The sequence below is a fragment of the Schistocerca serialis genome, chromosome 7 (genome assembly GCF_023864345.2).
Source record: "Schistocerca serialis cubense isolate TAMUIC-IGC-003099 chromosome 7, iqSchSeri2.2, whole genome shotgun sequence".
Taxonomy (NCBI): Eukaryota; Metazoa; Arthropoda; class Insecta; order Orthoptera; family Acrididae; genus Schistocerca; species Schistocerca serialis.
Genome location: NC_064644.1, coordinates 581048203 through 581067861, shown reverse-complemented (window position 1 = coordinate 581067861; position 19659 = coordinate 581048203). Strand labels below are relative to the sequence as shown.

Here is a 19659-nt window from a genome sequence, read left to right as displayed (position 1 = left end):
AGTGCTGGGGCAGCTGTGCGATATGTCGCTGCTGGCCTTATAGTTTTAGGAGCCTAGCAGGCGTCTGTGCTGCGTGGACGTCCAGAACATCGTCTACGAATATGGGAGTGTTCACGTGACCACTGATAGCAGCATCGTTGCACAACTGACGCACCACGTCCAGCGTTTGTGGCAAAGCTCTGAAAAGACCAAGGCCACAGTTTGAGCGGATTCAGACTCACCCAGTTGGCTGTGTGAAGCACTAACGCTTCTACGTGGCTTGATTGTCTTCTTGCTTCACAAGTCTGCACCAGAGGGAGCCTTCTGGCTGCGAGCGTTCCCTATTAAAGGGTAGACACAGATCGTGAATTGGTACTACACTGTCTGTTGGTGGACAACTCTGAAACCATTATCAGTAAATTCATTTCCATTATAATTATCCGGGCTCTTATGCCGTGGTCGGTTGATGAATTCTGATGTGATTCCCAACGTTTCGTCTCCGACTGCGGGAGACATCTTCAAGGGGGTCCATAGCTTGATGGAAGGTCCAACACACACACTGGTTCGCTACTGTCAGTAGCGAGCCACTGTGTGTGTTGGACCTTCCATCAAGCTATGGACCCCCTTGAAGATGTCTCCCGCAGTCGGAGAAGAAACGTTGGGAATCACCTCAGAATTCATCAACCGACCACGGCATAACAGCCCGGATAATTATAATGGAAATGATATTTCCGGCCGTGAAAGTTTACATTTTAGTATCAGTAAATTCATTACCACCAGGCGGCATATGCGTCATCGGATGAAAATTGATGTCTTCGTCCCAGGTGTACTAATTCCTTTTTCCTTTATTGTATCTACGAGAGGCGTTCAATAAGCCATTCAACAAATTTTTTCTGAAAGCAGTTCGTCGTCATGATTCCAATACATCATAATATTCCTCGCCCTTTTGGCTACAAAACCCTATTTTCCAACATAACCTTCGTTCAGTGCAACGGCTGATTCCACCTTACTGGGAAGTTCTAAATGCTCGCATGGTGTCATTCTACTGTTGAACGTCGGAGCCAATGTCTTGTTGCATCAATAATCTCCCCATCATCGACGTACTGCTTCTCCCGGAGTGCATCCTACATTGGGCGAAACAGTTGTATGTCGGAATGTGCGAAATCAGGGCATTATGGTGGATGAGGGAGAACGGTCCTATGAAGCTTTTTGAACTCCTCTCGGGTGCACAGATTTCTGTGTCATGGAGAAGGAGAAGTTCTTTTGCATTTGTGTGTGACGAGCAAGGTGAGGTAGTTTCTTTAGTTTCCTGGCTGTAGTACAGTACACTTTTTAACCTCCCCACTACATCAAGGTTTATTCATGAAATTTAGCCCAACTTTACTCCCACTCTACAAACATCTACGTATTACTAAAACTATGTTTTCACAAACTGTTATCCAATTCGTATGCTAACCTTCGACTAAAAAGAACCTACCTGGATTGGAACTGTCCCGGGAGACCGTCGCCCTGACTTTACCAACTGAGGGTGCGGCTTTGAACATTTTTTCGGAAGAGACGTGGTGTAGTGTGGCGCCATTCCATGGACTGTCGTTTTGTTTACGGTTCGCAATGACGAAGCCATGTTTCATCGCCTGTGACAATGATCGACAAAAAATTCTCTCAATCAGCCTCGTAACGCTCAAGTCACCCCACACAGATGGTCCTTCGTTGCTCTTGACGGTCTTCCGTTAGGTGGCGAGGAACACAGCGGCCACAGACCTTTGAGTACCTCAACTGGTGGACGAATTAGCCAGCAGTACCAACAGAGACGTCCAGCTGTGCAGCGCGGTGCGTGGTTGTGATCCGTCGATCATCTCGAGTGAAAGTGTCCGCACGGTCCAACATTGCAGGAACCACTTGTCTACGCTGCCGGAAGGCACACTGGAAATCAGACAGGATTGCCTGCCCTTGTCATGCTGATGACCGATGCCTCGACCAAAGACTCACAGTGCTTTTGTTCACTACCAACTTTCTGTAGACATTCAGCAACTATCTTCGAGTACCTGCGGTGCTCTGGTTTCCTATCACAAGGAACTCAATGGTGGATCACTGTTTGGAATACATCTCCGTTACAGACGCTAGTTTGACTGCAACGTATAGCTGATGATGATATTTGGAGCTCATGGGCACTCAACGTCGACGTCATCAATACCCTTACAGTTATTGAAACAAACGAATATGGCCAAAACCTTGAAAATTCTTCCGCACTCATGCACTCGAATCGAGCGCGCCACTACACTTACATGCTCTAAAACAAAGGTGCAAGAGCAATAGCGACTACACATAAGATTAAGACAAAAACAAAATGACAAAGGAGTTAAAAGAAAGGTACACGCATATACGACTGGCTGAGCACGTACAAAAATATGGGTCAGGCTGTCAGCCAACACATTAAAACCATCGCCCTATAATCTTGGTAAAAATGTTGAACAATTCACAAAAATTTAAAACTAGAACCACACTCGTTTGAAAGTTACTTAGAATGGGGAGCAGATCCACCTTCGTATTCGCCGCGGCCCGCTGGTCGTAAAATAAAACACAGTCTAATAAAATGTAGCGCACAGTTATCTGTGCGCCACTGGCACCACTCACCGGAGCGTTCTCTCACCAGACTAAGGAGCCACGCGTCATGGTGCTGTGGCCTGTGCAAAAGTGAGTGAAAAGGACCTCGTCCCGTCGACGTAACTGGAAGGAGGTACGCTACGGCCGAATTGTGGGCTTTACTACATAGAGCTTGCTGTCGGTCACTTCCAGCCACACTCGTATTCCAACCGTCACATGATTTTGTACCTCAAGAGCGAGATGACAGCATGTAGGGTGATGGCACACTGAAAGAAATGAGGATCACGACACCTTGAGTGCTAGATCAGCTCTTTCGTTCTTCGCAATGTGACCTTGTATCTAGCAGAAGGGCACCTCCTTCCCCAGTCTTTGTAGTTGGAGGAGGGCATTCTGTATTTTCTGGATTACTTTATCTGTTGGGTACAAACGTTGGAGAGAGTGAAGGGCGCTCCAAGAATTGAACAGATAAGAAATCTAGGGCCTGAAGAACGTCTCATCTGCCCCAGTGCCCCCAAGACTGCATGCAATTCTGAGACGAAGACAGTAAATTCTTGAGGCAGTTGGACCTAGAGGACAAGTACACTTACACAGAGCAACCGACGGAGTCTGCATGCTTAGATCCATCCGTAAAGGCAGGTGGTCAGTTGTTGTGCTCATATAAAATGTTAGAAAACATCTCATCAGAAACAGAAGCAGGAACACAATCTCTCCAGTACTGCACTAAATCTACAATTACGCTCGGCTCTGCAGTATACAGGGCGACAGACGGTTTGAGGTTGTACTTGCTCCACACTGAATGACTCCAGCACACACTGCACGCGGATCCCAAACGGCATTGTGGCTCGTGAACGATAAGAGAGAAGACGTTCCTGAGGATGACGATAAAACAGTAAGGTATGTGGGTGAAGTCGGAAGGAACTGTGAGCAACTTACTTCCCTGAGATGCTGCCGCCAGATGGTAAGTGGTGGTTGCCCGGGCCCAGCATAGAGACTGGGTGTGGGAGTTGTCCTATAAAAAAATCCCCGTAGCCAGCTGAGTTTCCTCATGGTGGACAGTGTCATGGTCTTCAAATAAGAAGGCCCCGTCGATCCCATACACCACCACGAACGCACGAAAGCCCCATAAAACTGAAGCCCTTTCCCGAATACCTGTGGGTAAGACACTTTAAGGTATTCACTGTACAGGGCGGCGGGTTAATTATTAAAACAAAAAGCTTCGCCGTCTTTTACAAGAGCCTAAAAACTATTTTTGCGGCCAACCAGAAAGCGATGGAGTACATTCTGACCATAGTTTCCCGTCTGCAAGTCCATATTCTTCTTGTGCTCACTGAAAGAAATGCTTCTACTCTCTATTTACTCAGCGGAATCCGGAACTACACTCCTGGAAATTGAAATAAGAACACCGTGAATTCATTGTCCCAGGAAGGGGAAACTTCATTGACACATTCCTGGGGTCAGATACATCACATGATCACACTGACAGAACCACAGGCACATAGACACAGGCAACAGAGCATGCACAATGTCGGCACTAGTACAGTATATATCCACCTTTCGCAGCAATGCAGGCTGCTATTCTCCCATGGAGACGATCGTAGAGATGCTGTATGTAGTCCTGTGGAACGGCTTGCCATGCCATTTCCACCTGGCGCCTCAGTTGGACCAGCGTTCGTGCTGGACGTGCAGACCGCGTGAGACGACGCTTCATCCAGTCCCAAACATGCTCAATGGGGGACAGATCCGGAGATCTTGCTGGCCAGGGTAGTTGACTTACACCTTCTAGAGCACGTTGGGTGGCACGGGATACATGCGGACGTGCATTGTCCTGTTGGAACAGCAAGTTCCCTTGCCGGTCTAGGAATGGTAGAACGATGGGTTCGATGACGGTTTGGATGTACCGTGCACTATTCAGTGTCCCCTCGACGATCACCAGTGGTGTACGGCCATTGTAGGAGATCGCTCCCCACACCATGATGCCGGGTGTTGGCCCTGTGTGCCTCGGTCGTATGCAGTCCTGATTGTGGCGCTCACCTGCACGGCGCCAAACACGCATACGACCATCATTGGCACCAAGGCAGAAGCGACTCTCATCGCTGAAGACGACACGTCTCCATTCGTCCCTCCATTCACGCCCGTCGCCACACCACTGGTGGCGGGCTGCACGATGTTGGGGCGTGAGCGGAAGACGGTCTAACGGTGTGCGGGACCGTAGCCCAGCTTCATGGAGACGGTTGCGAATGGTCCTCGCCGATACCCCAGGAGCAACAGTGTCCCTAATTTGCTGGGATGTGGCGGTGCGGTCCCCTACGGCACTGCGTAGGATCCTACGGTCTTGGCGTGCATCCGTGCGTCGCTGCAGTCCGGTCGCAGGTCGACGGGCACGTGCACCTTCCGCCGACCACTGGCGACAACATCGATGTACTGTGGAGACCTCACGCCCCACGTGTTGAGCAATTCGGCGGTACGTCCACCCGGCCTCCCGCATGCCCACTATACGCCCTCGCTCAAAGTCCGTCAACTGCACATACGGTTCACGTCCACGCTGTCGCGGCATGCTACCAGTGTTAAAGACTGCGATGGAGCTCCGTATGCCACGGCAAACTGGCTGACACTGACGGCGGCGGTGCACAAATGCTGCGCAGCTAGCGCCATTCGACGGCCAACACCGCGGTTCCTGGTGTGTCCGCTGTGCCGTGCGTGTGATCATTGCTTGTACAGCCCCCTCGCAGTGTCCGGAGCAAGTATGGTGGGTCTGACACATCGGTGTCAATGTGTTCTTTTTTCCATTTCCAGGAGTGTATGATTATAAATAAAAATTTTCCATTCTACCTCATTCATACATTCAGAAAAAATGCGCACACACACACAAACATACTAATAGTCCTGAAAGTAATGATAATAATAATAATGACCCTATAATAAACAGTACTACGAGCAGTTCAAAGGCGACTTCTGCTGCAGGTTTAAATTAAATGGCCTTTCGCCCTGACTTCTGATCATCGAAGTTCATTGCCCAACACAGGTGTGGGGGATAATCTCACCACTTGCCACGTGGTTTTGTCAACATTACGGGCGGCACACAAACAGTTACTTCCAGAACGGCGTACTGTCCTCGCGAGTTCACTTCCTACGTCATCCGATGCAGCCCTTAAGCTTGATTTTATTGATGCTGACCGATTGACAGCTGAGTGCGGAGTGTGTGTGTCACTGCCTCGCAGGCCGTATTTATATATGGGCGCAGCGGAGGCTGAATGGAAAATCTGCCATCCTCCGCTCTATGTCGAGGCAGCAGCGCCTAAATGGCCACTTTCTCGGACACACATTATTTTAAGACACTGTTGTGGATAGATTTATAATCTTTGTAATGTTTATATGAATGGCTTTAATTACAGAAAATTTTTTGGCTCAACTGCTTTTAAACTTTGCTGACAACAGGTCTCAGAGCGGAACCTAAAGTAGAACATGACCTCTGAAGTTCTTCATTAAGTCCTTTTAGTGATTGTTATTTGTATCATAGTCTTGAAACTTGTAATATCTTTATTATTTAATAGATGCAATCAAATGCTGTAATCAGAACATTCTGTCATTAATATAAATGATAATTCATCTATTACAAATGAAAACATTTTTGTTCCAAATTTAGTTTTTAGTGAATTACTTCAAAACTATTAGAGGTGGTATTTTATAATGTTACTTAAAATCCGTCTTGATTGCAAATTTTTTTTTATTATTCATATGACCGGTTTCGGTTCATTCAGAACCATCTTCAGATCTGATATTTAAGTTACAGGAGTAACCCGTCCAATTCAGCAACTTTCACATGCTACGTCACATGTGAAAGTTGCTGAATTGGACGGGTTACTCCTGTAACTTAAATATCAGGTCTGAAGATGGTTCTGAATGAACCGAAACCGGTCATATGAATAATAAAAAAATTTGCAATCAAGACGGATTTTAAGTAACATTATAAAATCACTGATTGCGGTTGTCCCATAAGACATTATGTCTGTTTTTGCAAAATATTAGAGGTGGCTTGATGGGGTCACCACAAATTGAAGCTTCATTCCAATGTTCATCTTCCCGAGTCTAATATTTAGCGTCTTCAGTTTTTCGTAAAAACACAGATTTTGACCAAATATTGCTCCGATCAAATTGAGACTGGTAACATTTAATTGCGACGTACATACGCACACTCTGAACAATTTTTGGCTTTCTAGCTTTATTATTTAGCAGCACTTGTCTTTTGCATAAACAGTGTATTTATTGAAACATATTCATCAAATGATCATGAGATTTAGCGATTTTAATATTGATATACTGAAACATTTGTTGACAAAGTTTGGAAAAGCTATTTTTATTTTTAATTTGATTCTTAGATTGCGGTGCAATACTTTGGACGCTACGCACAGACGCGTTATGATGACGTGGCAACAGTGGCAGTGAACTGGGGTAAGTCTCGCCACACTCGCTCGCCTCTGTATCTCTCAAATGATACAGCGCTTGTTTCGCCACATCACCCCCTATTTATTTTTGTGAAAAAAATATTTTTGAACAAAATTCAATATTTGAAACAAGTGATGTTACTATAGTTGCCCTCTTTTGAAAGAAATTGATTTTTGTAAAACACCTTAATATTACACTCACAAAGTTAACCATACTCATTCATAGAAGAACATGACAACACGGATTTTTACAAATCACGTACATAAATAAGATAGAAAAATGAAATGGTAATGTCGATTTTAACAAAATTATTTTTTTTTTTTCATTTTTCAGTCTTTACGTGAAAGAGGAAACACATAAATTTTCACTTTTCAGCACTCACTTATTAAATCACAATCGCAGGCACAAATGCGAGATTCCATAAAAAAAACACTTTCACTAAAACGTTTAAGGTAGACGGTCTGGTTCAGATGGCTCTGAGCACTATGGGACAACATCTGAGGTCATTAGTCCCCTAGAACTTAGAACTACTTAAACCGAACTAACCTAAGGACATCACACACGTCCATGCCCGAGGCAGGATTCGAACCTGCTACCGTAGCAGTCGCGCGGTTCCGCATTGTATCGCCTAGAACCGCTCGGCCACTACGGCCGGCTCAGAAGGAGTGTTAGAACTCACACTACAGTGAAGCATGTTTGCTGCAAACGCTGACCAAATCTTGCGCTTACTGAAATGTAACAGCAAGGAAGGAAGATAAATACATGGCTATGGAGACGAAGACAGAAATGCAGAGCGGAAGCGACAGGCTGGCACGGCGAGTAGTCGCCCCACGGGGCTATGGAAACGTCGCGTCGGCAAAGCGCGCCAATCCCGACGGTCTACTTGGAGTGTGCTGCTCACAGGCGAGGCTGCGAGGCTGCGAGGCGCCTGCTGCAAGCAGCACTGTGCACGACTCCGCCGCCACCTTGCTCCGGCGCCCTGTGGTTGGAGCAAAGGTCTCATTTTCTCGAAGAGTGGGTTTCAAGCACGAGTTCGCAATACTGATGCAGTTTTTCAGTACTTCTCTTCAACACCTTAGTCTCCTTCCATGAGCTTCTTTCCATAAAATCCCCATACGGTCCTTTCCGCATCCTTGCCCTGTTCGGAGTCGGCATAGTGGCTTTAACGCCTAGGAATCCTTTTAAGTACACTGAAGCGCCAAAGAAACTGGTATAGGCATGCATATTCAAATACAGAGATACGTAAACAGGCAAAATACGGCGCTGCAATCGGCATGCCTACATGTCACAACAAGTTTCTGGCACAGTTGTTAGATCGGTTAGTGCTGCTACATTAGCAGGTTATCAAGATTTAAGTGAGTTTAAACGCGTTGTTGTAGTCGGCGCACGAGCTTTAGGACACATCAACTCCGAGGTGGCGATGAAGTGGGGATTTTCGCGTACGACCATTTCACGAATGTGCCGTGAATATCAGGAATCCGGTAAAACATCATATCTGCGACATCGCTGCAACCGGAAAAAGATCCTGCAAGAACGGGACCGACGACGACTGAAGAGAGTCGTTCAACGTGACGTAAGGGCAATCCTTCGCAAAACTGTTGCAGATTTCAATCCTGATCCGTCACCAAGTGTCAGCGCGCGAACCATTCAACAAAGCATTATCGACACGTACTCTCTGAGCCGAAGACCCACTCGTGTACCCTTGATGACTGCACGACACAAAGCTTTACCTATCACCTGGTCCCGTCAACACTGACATTGGACTGTTGATGACTGGAAATATGTTGCCTGGTCGGGCAAGTTTCGTTTCAAATTGTATCGAGCGGATGGACGTGTACGGGTATGGAGACAACCCCATGAATCTGTGGATACTGCATGTCAGCAGGGGACTATTCAAGCTGGTGGAGGCCCTATATTGCTGTGGAGCGTGGGCAGTTGGAGTGATATGGGACCCCTGACATGTCTAGATACGACTCTGACAGGTGCCACGTACGTAAGTGAAGCATTCTGTTTGATCACCTGGATTCATTCGTGCATTGTGCTCTCCGACGGACTTGGGCGATTTCAGCAGGACAATGCGATACCCCTCACGTCCAGAATTGCTACAGAGTGGCTACAAGAACACTCTTCTAAGTTTAAACACTTCCGCTTGTCACCAATCTCCCCAGACTTGAACATTACTGAGCATTTGCCGAAATGTTATTTTCCTGTTACGTCTTTGCTGTTTTCTTGTATGTCATAACTGACGTTTTTTCTTTTACGTTGCAAAATGTATCTTACGTTATACCTGAATCAGCTTCATTACAATTTTATGTGTCTAATTTTGAATGTTCAGTAGCCTAGTTGTTTCTGCGGCTACTAGATGGCGCTCGTAGCAACACCATGTTTACTTGCCCACACTTTCTAACGTGGGCACCTCAGTTTTGTTGCAACCTGTGTTCACTCAGGTACGAGCAGCCCTTAGCAGCTCGCCATCTTACCTTATTTACAACTTTTCATGACGTCGCCTTTCCCGCTTAGATTTTTTTTAGAATATGGCTTGTAAGTACTGCATATCTTTCCAGTCGGTACACACTTTAGTTTATTAATGTCTTATATACCTATTATGTTTTAGAACAGTTAGTTTAATTCTGAAGATGACGCTCATAGTAGCGTCGAAACCTGGTCAATTTTTTCTTTGGCTCTTCAGTGCATAAGGGACAAAGTGAAAAACTGAATTCATAAACTATTTATTTATTTAGCCTGATCCGATAAAGGCATTCTGGCCCTTACATCAGACCAGGGTCCACGCACACCTTCTGTGCAACTTAGATACCTACGAAATAACAATAAACTTAATACGTTACACGGTAATCACATGATTTCACTGTCGGTAGTGACGTTACTCCATAATTCCAGCCAGTGCAAAACGCCAGTACCCATACGCCAAACGCCCACAGCTTGGGCATAAGAGAAGACGATTCAGCTGGAACACATTGAAGGGCGTGGTGAAAACATCGATGCAGCCAATAACGATACGCTCATAAATAATGAGTCTCTGCACAATTAGAGACCACAGCTCACAGAACCTGCGGGTTGACAACTGGCCGTCTTGTCCTCTCGCCAAGTACCCAGACGCTTCTGAACTCCACACATCGCGGCGTATCTCCAAGATACCGCTCCAGCGATAACACACAGGAAGCTAAGGGTAATAAGTAATGCCAGCTAGGGGGGGCGCCACCAAATGAAGGGAGAAGAAAAGATGAAATTAAGCGGCCACGGTTGGCAGAGGTCGATGCTTACACACCTGTATTGGAGTCGCGGTAAGCTCCACATGCGCTGCAGTAATGCCTTCAAACGGAAACTCTTCGATCGTCCCTTATAAAAATATCGAACGGCAAGGATTTATTTTATTTTTCGTATTTAGTAATCTCTAAGTAATTTAAAGCAGTAAGCCGCAAAACATGCAGCAAGGCAAGAAAAGCGCCAAGTACATTGCAGAGTATCAGATAAGTGAAGAGTGCGTGCTGCTAGCGCTCGCAGTGGCTGTCGGCGAACCGGTCCGCTGATACGGATTTACCGGCAGACAGCGCTCTCAGTCAGACTCGGCGGCGACGCGAAGCCTCCGTAAGTACAGGACCATTCTCAGTGGCTGCCGCTACGAACGGATAAGGAGAAGCACATGCCATTTACGGAGGGCAGCAGCCTTTCTGCGCTGGCATTGGATTTCCCTCCCTCGGTCTAAATACAGGTGTTCTACACCAACGCGCAGCAGTCAAGCGCAACATGTGAACGCTTTTTCTCGTGTGACTTACAAGAAAGAACTGTAGCAATGCGGACACTAACTGAACCACCATTAAAGAATGGCCAACAAAGAATCATCAAAATAAGTTGTACTCACATATTCTACAAATGCACACTTTCATGGCTGTCTTGTTTGGCGAGGACTGCCTTTATCAAAGCAGCCAAAATTCCCACCCACTAGAACAAAATCTCGGCGCAGGGGGTACGGTAGACCCCAGACAGAACTATTTACAAGGAGTCTGCACACATTAAGGAAATGCAATCCGAAAACAAAGGAAGTACGTTACAGTACACTTGTTCGCTTGAATCCTACTCACCAGTGTGGGATCCGTACCAGATAGAAGAGATACAGAAGATCCAACGGAGAGCAGCGCGCTTCGTCACAGGATCATTTAGTAATCGCGAAAGCGTTACGGAGATGATAGATAAACTCCAGTGGAAGACTCTGCAGGAGAGACGCTCAGCAGCTCGATACGGGCTTTTGTTGAAGTTTCGAGAACATACCTTCTTCGAGGAGTCAAGCTGTATATTGCTCCCTCCTACGAGTATCTCGCAAAGACACCATGAGGATAAAATCAGAGAGATCAGAGCTCACACACAGGCGTACCGACAATCTTTCTTTCCACGAACAGTACGAGACTGGAATAGGAGGGAGAACCGACAGAGGTACTCAAAGTACCCTCCGTCACACACCGTCAGGGGGCTAGCGGAGTATGGATGCGGATGTAGATGTAGATACAACTTGAGCTCTGTCACTCATCGCCGATCTGCACTGCCGTCAGAGATGGTTACATGTGTCCTTACCCAGTGACAGTGATTTTCTGCGTTGTTCCATCGACAGGCGCTTCATCGTGGTACTGAGAGGTTAGCGATCCACATCCCTGGCGAGATGGAGAATGTGAGCTATTTATAACATCAACATCTGTACTTCAGCACCATGAAAGAACAACTCCTACACTTCACCGGCGATGGCACTTCACCTGCCAATGGAGTTTTGTAATTTAACACAGCTTCTTGATATACCACAGAGAGCATGTTTCTAACTGAAAAGTACTTGATGTTGAAAACGTGTAAATAGTTGTGTAAGTGGAGTGGGGACGGTGGAAGGAGACTTCCTGAGTAGGCCGTTCTTAATGTACGCAGAACTGTCCATCGTAAGCCTGCGAGAACCCAACATAAAAGAAGTAGAAATGAACCTGTAAACACTGCATTACATTCAACACACAAATGCTGATCGAAACACAACTACGTTACATAACAAACTTTGTGACGATATCCTTCACATAATGTACATTAAACGACTGAACTTTCACAATTGAAAGAAAATAGCTCTCGGTCACTATTTTTAACGAATTAACCGGGTTTCAACACAGCTAGGAGTGTCTTCTTCAGAATTTAAATCAAAGAATGGTCTATAACATGGTCACAGAATTATGACTAAAAACATATGATACAGAGTACAAGTACAGAATCATCATGAAAGACTGGCAGTACTTTATAAAATAATAAATATGCCAAAAGGGCATTAGTCACAAAGATATTTAAGATAAAAAATTGTGATGACGAGCTACTAAGGGCTGCTCGTTACTTACGTGGTTACAGGTTGCAAACGGGCTGAGGTGCCCGCGTTAACAAATGCGACTAGGCGAACATGGTACTGCAACGAGCGCCCCATCTAGTAGCCGTAGATACAATTTGGCTACTTCACACTGAAATAATAGGCAGAAATGATTATAAATGGACAGTATTTGGTACATAATGGAAAGCAATGTTTGTTTGATAGCAGCATACAGCATAACATTTTGTCTACATCGAAGCTTATAATAGTAAGATAAAACATGAAAACTGTGGTGTCACCGCCAGACACCACACTTGCTAGGTGGTAGCCTTTAAATCGGCCGCGGTCCGTTAGTATACGTCGGACCCGCGTGTCGCCACTATCAGTGATTGCAGACCGAGCGCCGCCACACGGCAGGTCTAGAGAGACTTCCTAGCACTCGCCCAGTTGTACAACCGACTTTGCTAGCGATGGTTCACTGACCAAATAAGCTCTCATTTGCCGAGACGATAGTTAGCATAGCCTTCAGCTACGTCATTTGCTACGACCTAGCAAGGCGCCATTACCAGTTACTATTGATATTATGAATAATGTACCGTCAAGAGCGACGTTCACCATTTATGGATGAAAGTTAAGTAATCCACCAGCTACGTCCGTTTTTTCTAAATTCTAATTTACTTGTCCTGTTCCAGACGCCACACGAGCCTGCGTGTGCTAAAACGCGTGACTTTCGGCTTCCTCTAGTAACCCGGTGTTGGCTCTCCTGCCAACCCACAACAAAAACATCATTATGGAAATGTAGACAGGACTGAATGACAACTTGTCGAGAGCAATATTGACATGAAATACAGCCAAGAAACATTTGATAATTAGAAAACATAGGACTACCTTAGAAGGAAAAGAACATTTCGGCAACCTGCATAAAGAGACCCGAAGTCAGATATCAAGTAACGGATTTATGCGTTGCTGAAGCTGTTCGTTAAGGTTGAGGCTATCCTTTAGAGCGAGATGTTTGAAAATCTCTAATTCTTCTATAATATCTAGTCTACGCCCTTTCTTTACGGTGTGCAAAATGTTGCTATTGCGGATGGCTTTAGGTGAATGACCTGTAATTAGAAGATGGTCGGCAAAAGACGAATTTTGGAGGGTAGTGCCAATTTGTCTTAGCAACTGTTCTTTATATCTGTTAGTGAAGGCACATCTAGTTTGTCCTATATAGGAAGAGGAGCAAGTATCGCAGACAACTTTGTAGACACCCGAATTTTCTAAAGCGGAACGAATAGAATGCAAATTATGAATGAAGTTTTTTTTAAATTGTTATTAGTAGAAAAAGCAACGTTGCAATCGTATTTCTTTCGAAGAATGCGTTGGATCTGATAAGAAGACACTCCTAGCAGTGTTGAAACTCCGTTAATTCGTTAAAAGTAGTGACCGAGGGCTATTTTCTTTCAATTGTAACTATTCACGGTCTCTGAACGTGCAGCCATGTACAAAATTTTGCGACCGAACTTTCATTGCATTCATATCTAATGTCCAACATTTTCATCGTGAGTATGGAATTCGATCTTCGTGGTTGCTAATACGCTCTTGTAGACATGGTGACTTGGAAGCAAATAACAAGAAATTTGTTGCCATGCCTCAAAACCATGGTTGGTCAGTACATGAAGTTCGGTTGCTCGGGGCTGGTGTGAATGTAGACGTCTCCGCAGCGGATCGCAGACATTTTCTACAGGTGACGAATCAGGTGACCAGTCAGGCTAGTCAAGGATCCAGACTTTCCTCAAGGCGACTGTAGTACGAACGGAAGTGAGGAGTGCTTGGTTCTCCTGCTGGAATACGCTATTTGGTGAATTGGTCACGCACAATGGCTTGCATTCAGTCTCTATTTAACAATTGCAAAATCAGTGCTGTTTTCACGTCAGGTAGCTCCTCACATCATTAATGGTGCTGCAGAACGTTGTACGTTCCGAGTTAACCTTGTGGTTAATCACGCTAACAGGAATTATTCATTAGTAACGATTATTATGTTATTCTTCATCTCCCTCTTTTTCATCTTGCGCCTCATCTTCGTGTTCCACTTCTTCTTGCTCTTCCCTCTCCTACTTTCCCTTTCGTCTTCGCGTTTCATTTTGCCCTTCCCCATTTCATTCACCTCTCACATAACTGTACCCTTATGGAAGCAGAGCTCAGGATACGCTTCCAAACTACAGTGCACTAATTAGGTCCGAATGCAGGTGGTTTACATCCGGAAATTCTTGCAAAGGAAGTGATCATCATGGGATTGTTTTAAAAATTGGTTCAAATAGCTCTGAGCACTATGGGACTTAACATCTGTGGTCATCAGTCCTCTAGAACTTAGAACTACTTAACCCTAATAGTTAGGACGTCACACATATCCATGCCCGAGGAAGGATTCGAACCTGCGACCGCAGCGGTCACCGCGGTTCCAGATTGAAGCGCCTAGAACCGCACGGCCACACAGGCAGGCTGAGATTGTTTTAGAATACTTATTGTGGCTACACTTTACATGTCTTTAATGCAGTGGTTTCCATTTCCCTGTCCAACCTTATACCCAGTAGACGTTGCTGATTCTTCCACCTTTAGGGGCAGTTTCCCATCCGAAGGGTAAAAGTTTGCCTTGAACTGCTACCCACCCCTACGACCTGTTTTGGCTTGGCCGTAAGCAGGATCAGTGGGATTTCGTATACCTGAAATCTTCGACCGCTTTGAATACCTATCAAGCCCATGATTTAGATGTTGTTAGATAGGTAGTCCAACGAGCATATCGTTATACGGTTACGAACACCGAAAGAGAAAAGCCGACCCGAAGTAACGTTCAAGGTGTTAGGAGAGCGTATGGGTACAAAGTTTTTCGCAGTGGAAACTTTGAATAAAACGCTCTCTGTTAATTCTGATAAAATTCCGAGCTTTGGACGATTGTTTCCATCATCGTCGTTAGAGAATCTCGTGGAGACGCGGTCCAGGAGACGGCATATGAGTGGCGAAAAACATCATGATGGCACCAGAGAGACGGTGAATGCTGAGCTGGCACCCTCTGCTCCTCCAGCTTACGTTCGTGCTCCCTGCGCAACGACGCAGAGGGTGCCATATCAGTATTTACCATCTCCGTGCTTTCATCATGGCCTAATCGAGATAGTCAGGTTCCATCCTCTGAGCACGGAAGTGGGCGCCCCTCGTTTATTTCATGACGTCGGACTTCGCCCCTGCCGACGAACATGGACGCTGTCATCGAAAGCTTAAGACTTTTTTCGAATCTGGAGCGTCAGATTAAACAGAAACTTCTTATCCATGTCTTGTTGTAATCAAGTTATTGTTGGGTTATTCGCTATAAGGTTTGAGGCGTAGCGTAGATTTATGTTAAAAACTGAAATATTTTATAGTTGTTGCTGAATCGGCTTTCGGATTTCTAGGCTATCATCAATGAAGAATAGAGACAGTCCACAAAACATCGGGGACAATTTATACTTTCGTCCAAGTGCTGAGGGAATATTCGACAGATGTAGATTTATGTCCACTGCGACCCCGCGTCTTCGGCTGACTCCAGCAGGTGCGGTCCTCACCACCGGAGACCGCCTCCGCGGTCCAGCGTTCGCCCTTCCCTGGAGCCCCGCGCTGTGATTGGCGACCTGGAAACTGGCGTTCCACCTTGTACGTCGGCTACTCACGTTCCCCCCCCCCCCCCCCCCCTCCCAACCTCCACGTATCAAGCAGGTCAACACGCGCTCCGCTTTCCCACGTCTCGCCGTGCCCAGCCCGTTGGCTGTATTTCATTTCGGAGTCGGAATTAGGACTTGATAGCCCCGCCCATCACATTTACAGTGGTTTCTACTTTCGCCCGCACTGCGACAGCCGTGTTCCATCCATCTAGTTGGCTGCTTAGCTTCTGATATTCTCATTTAAGTATTCGTTCTGTGATGTCAATCATACACAAGGTGACGAGCAACTTCGCTCGAAAGCAAAATATTGTAGAGGTTTTGATACCAAAAGAAGGAATATTTCCACCATGCTTCTAATTTCAGACGATTTTCAAGTCCACGAACTACCCTACAAGTGGGCAACCACAGCAAAAATAATACGTGATTGACGGAATTGAAACTTTCATACCACACTATTACACAAGGTGGTATTAGCAGATCAGAATTAAAATGAATGATCACATTAAATGTTTATTGTAATTCTTTCAAAGAGCCATGACTTCATTCTTTCGTTATAGCAACTTCTGCAACCACATTTTTTCAGCTTGTGAATTTTATTTAGGTGTTTAACAACCTTTAGTTTGATGACAAACGTTGAGGGATCACTCCTTTCGTTTATACCTGCGCCTTAGAACATCTTCTCGTTAGGCATGAAGTGATTACTTGTAAGTAATGAATAAGAAAACGTACGATCAATAGCAGCATATAATATTGAATTTGAAACAAAAGGTTTATTTAGCACCACGATGTTATCAATAGCTACACAGAATAGCATATATCGTGAAAGTTTTTTAAAATTCTTTTCTCTTTAATTCAGTTATGGTTCGTTTAGAATTCTAAGATTATAGTTCGTTTAGAAACAAATGCACCTTTAACATGCGAATTCTGTCGTAGGTTTCTGAAAGTTCTACAACTAATTCTAATTTGCTAATAACACACTTGCGTAACATTGTGGTATGAGAGTTCCATTTCCATCAATCATAGATTGTGAAGTTCATAGCACACGTGCGTCCCAATGTAGACAGAACATAAGCAGCAGCAACGTTTTGTGATTTCTGTGAAAAATGGCTTCTGTAGGAGCTAAAATACACTGTCGGAAAAGAAAACATTGGTACGTCCTTCTTGAGTCTTCTAGTTCACTCAAGATCTATTGTTGAAACTGTGCATACGAAGTACGTGAAATTATTACCTCTACGGTTCAGTATCACAGGTTCTGAGGTGCCAGGTATCGACCTACGCTGAAACACACGTATCAGCAGGTGGCGTAGATCCCACGCGCGGCAGTGCAGGCATCAGGTCGATCTTACAGATGGCGAATACTATCCTAGGATACGTTTCCTATGCCTGATCTGCTTGTTGGAGTAATTCTGTAAGAGATGTTGGTTGCCGAGTCGCACAGGTCACCACGGTGCTGGGATAGGTGTCGTCTATCCTACACACAGATGAGCCTACCTCTACGAGTGGTGGTACTGTGAACTTTCACAACATCCGCTTGTTGGCTGCGGAAAACCCACGTGATGTGGTTATTGCCAGCGAAGGCAACCAATTGTGGCTCAGTGTGTGGGCGGGGATTAATGGCGCCTATCTCGTCGGATCAGTCATCCTTCCACAACGCCTCACCGGTGATGTATATCTGCATTACTAGTGGTTCACCCTGCCTCCCCCAGCCATCAGCGAAGACCGAAGAGGGCGACTCGATGGAAAAATCGCGTAGCTGCAAGATTTTGTACAGTGGTTCGAGGGAATGTCATGAATAATTTACTAAAGATCCTCTCCAGTTGGTGTGAGCGGGGAGGCGGGCACTCAAGAGACACATTTGCAGATTATTAAAAATAGTTCAATATTGCTGTGTTGTTAAGAAGAACGGTGGAATGTTCCTTTGGACATTTATGCATGTCTGACGGAACCAGCTGTGTGGCGACTACAGACATTATGAAATACATAGAATTTATTTGCGATTGCAAATACGAAAAACAGTCAGCTGTACAACGGAATGACGATACTGAAAATTTGTACCTGACCGGAACTCAAACCCGGATTTCACGCTTTATGCGGGCTGTCGCCTTAAATTCTTTTGATATCCGCGCGCTACACAGGCCACATGTAAACTCGTTCCTCCTGCATCACAAGCTGTACACGTACTCACATTATGTAATTCCCGTACGGGGCAGGATATTTTAATTGAAATTCGCTGTCCGGTATCGACGGATAAATGCGATACTGCAGTGAATGCCGGCTGTAGTCGTGGCAACACCTGTTCCTTCAGACATACATTCATGTCCGAAGAAACTCTGCATCGTTCTTCTTAACAACACAAGCACTGCAACATCATATTTATTCTCCGATACAAGGCAGCGACTTTCAAACAAAACGCGCGAAACGTATCAGCTGTAGAACAGAATGACGACAATGAAACATTATACGGGACCGGGACTCGAACCTGGATTTATCGCTAACGGTTGCCTTACCATTAGGCTATCCGAGCAAGACTCACGGCCAGATCCAAATTTCCATGAGTCGTCAGCCATGTATCTTTAATCAGCACTCGTACATCCATTACGTAAATTCCCGTATAGGGGAGGTACTTTAATTGACAGTCGCCTGCCCAGTATCGCCGGATAAATACGATACTGCAGAGCTTATGCTGTGCAGGAGCACGACGCAGTTGCATCGTTCTTCTCAACAACACAGGCACTGCAATATCGTATTCAATCAAAACGTAAGGTCATTATACTCGTTTAGTTTGTGTACGAGTACAGCTTTTCTGACAGGAACGACGACATATGGAAGTTTGTACGTCACCGTGAGGCGTCCGAGGATAGTCAGAGCGGTTAAGGCGACCGTTCGCGTACAGCAGGAATTCCAGGTTTATGGCCTGGTTTTAAAATAGTTCAAATGGCCCTGAGCACTATGGGACTTAACATCTATGGTCATCAGTCCCCTAGAACTTAGAACTACTTAAACCTGACTAACCTAAGGACAGCACACAACACCCAGCCATCACGAGGCAGAGAAAATCCCTGACCCCGCCGGGAATCGAACCCGGGAACCCGGGCGTGGGACGCGATAACGCTACCGCACGACCACGAGATGCGGGCTATGGCCTGGTCCGGCACAAATATTCCGTATTATCATTCTCTTACGCAGGTGATGGTTATTCGTATTCGCAACTGCAAATACGTTTCAAATATTGAAATTAGTGTTTTAATGCTACGAAATTAATGTTTATTAATAAATTAAGTGGACTACGAACAAATATTAAATGTGTGTACTACGTACGAGGGTAATCCCAAAAGTAAGGTCTCCAATTTTTTATAAATACATAGACCTGTTTATTTCTACAATGGTTTACATCAGTTAACAGATTCAACATTTTGCTATTTTTCGAAATAATCACCATTTCTGTCGATGCATTTTTGTAGATGCTGTGGGAGTTTTGAGTGCCCATGTCATACCAGCTCGCCACCACGCTGTTGAGAAAGATATGAACCTCTTCTTTCACCTTGTCGTCGGAACTGAATCGCTTTCCCGCCAAATGTTCTTTTAACTTGGGGGAAAAGTTGATAGTCACCGGGC

The 19659-nt window shown here is 45.3% G+C and overlaps 1 protein-coding gene across 1 annotated transcript in view; it reads left to right on the top strand.

Annotated features, from left to right (window-relative positions):
- Positions 1-19659, top strand: part of LOC126413265 (zinc finger protein 358-like) — a 526926-nt gene that overhangs the window by 148521 nt on the left and 358746 nt on the right. The window contains exon 2 of the mRNA XM_050083167.1: positions 6960-7032. The gene's annotated coding sequence lies outside the window, so the exon portion shown is untranslated. The remainder of the gene's footprint in view (positions 1-6959; positions 7033-19659) is intronic.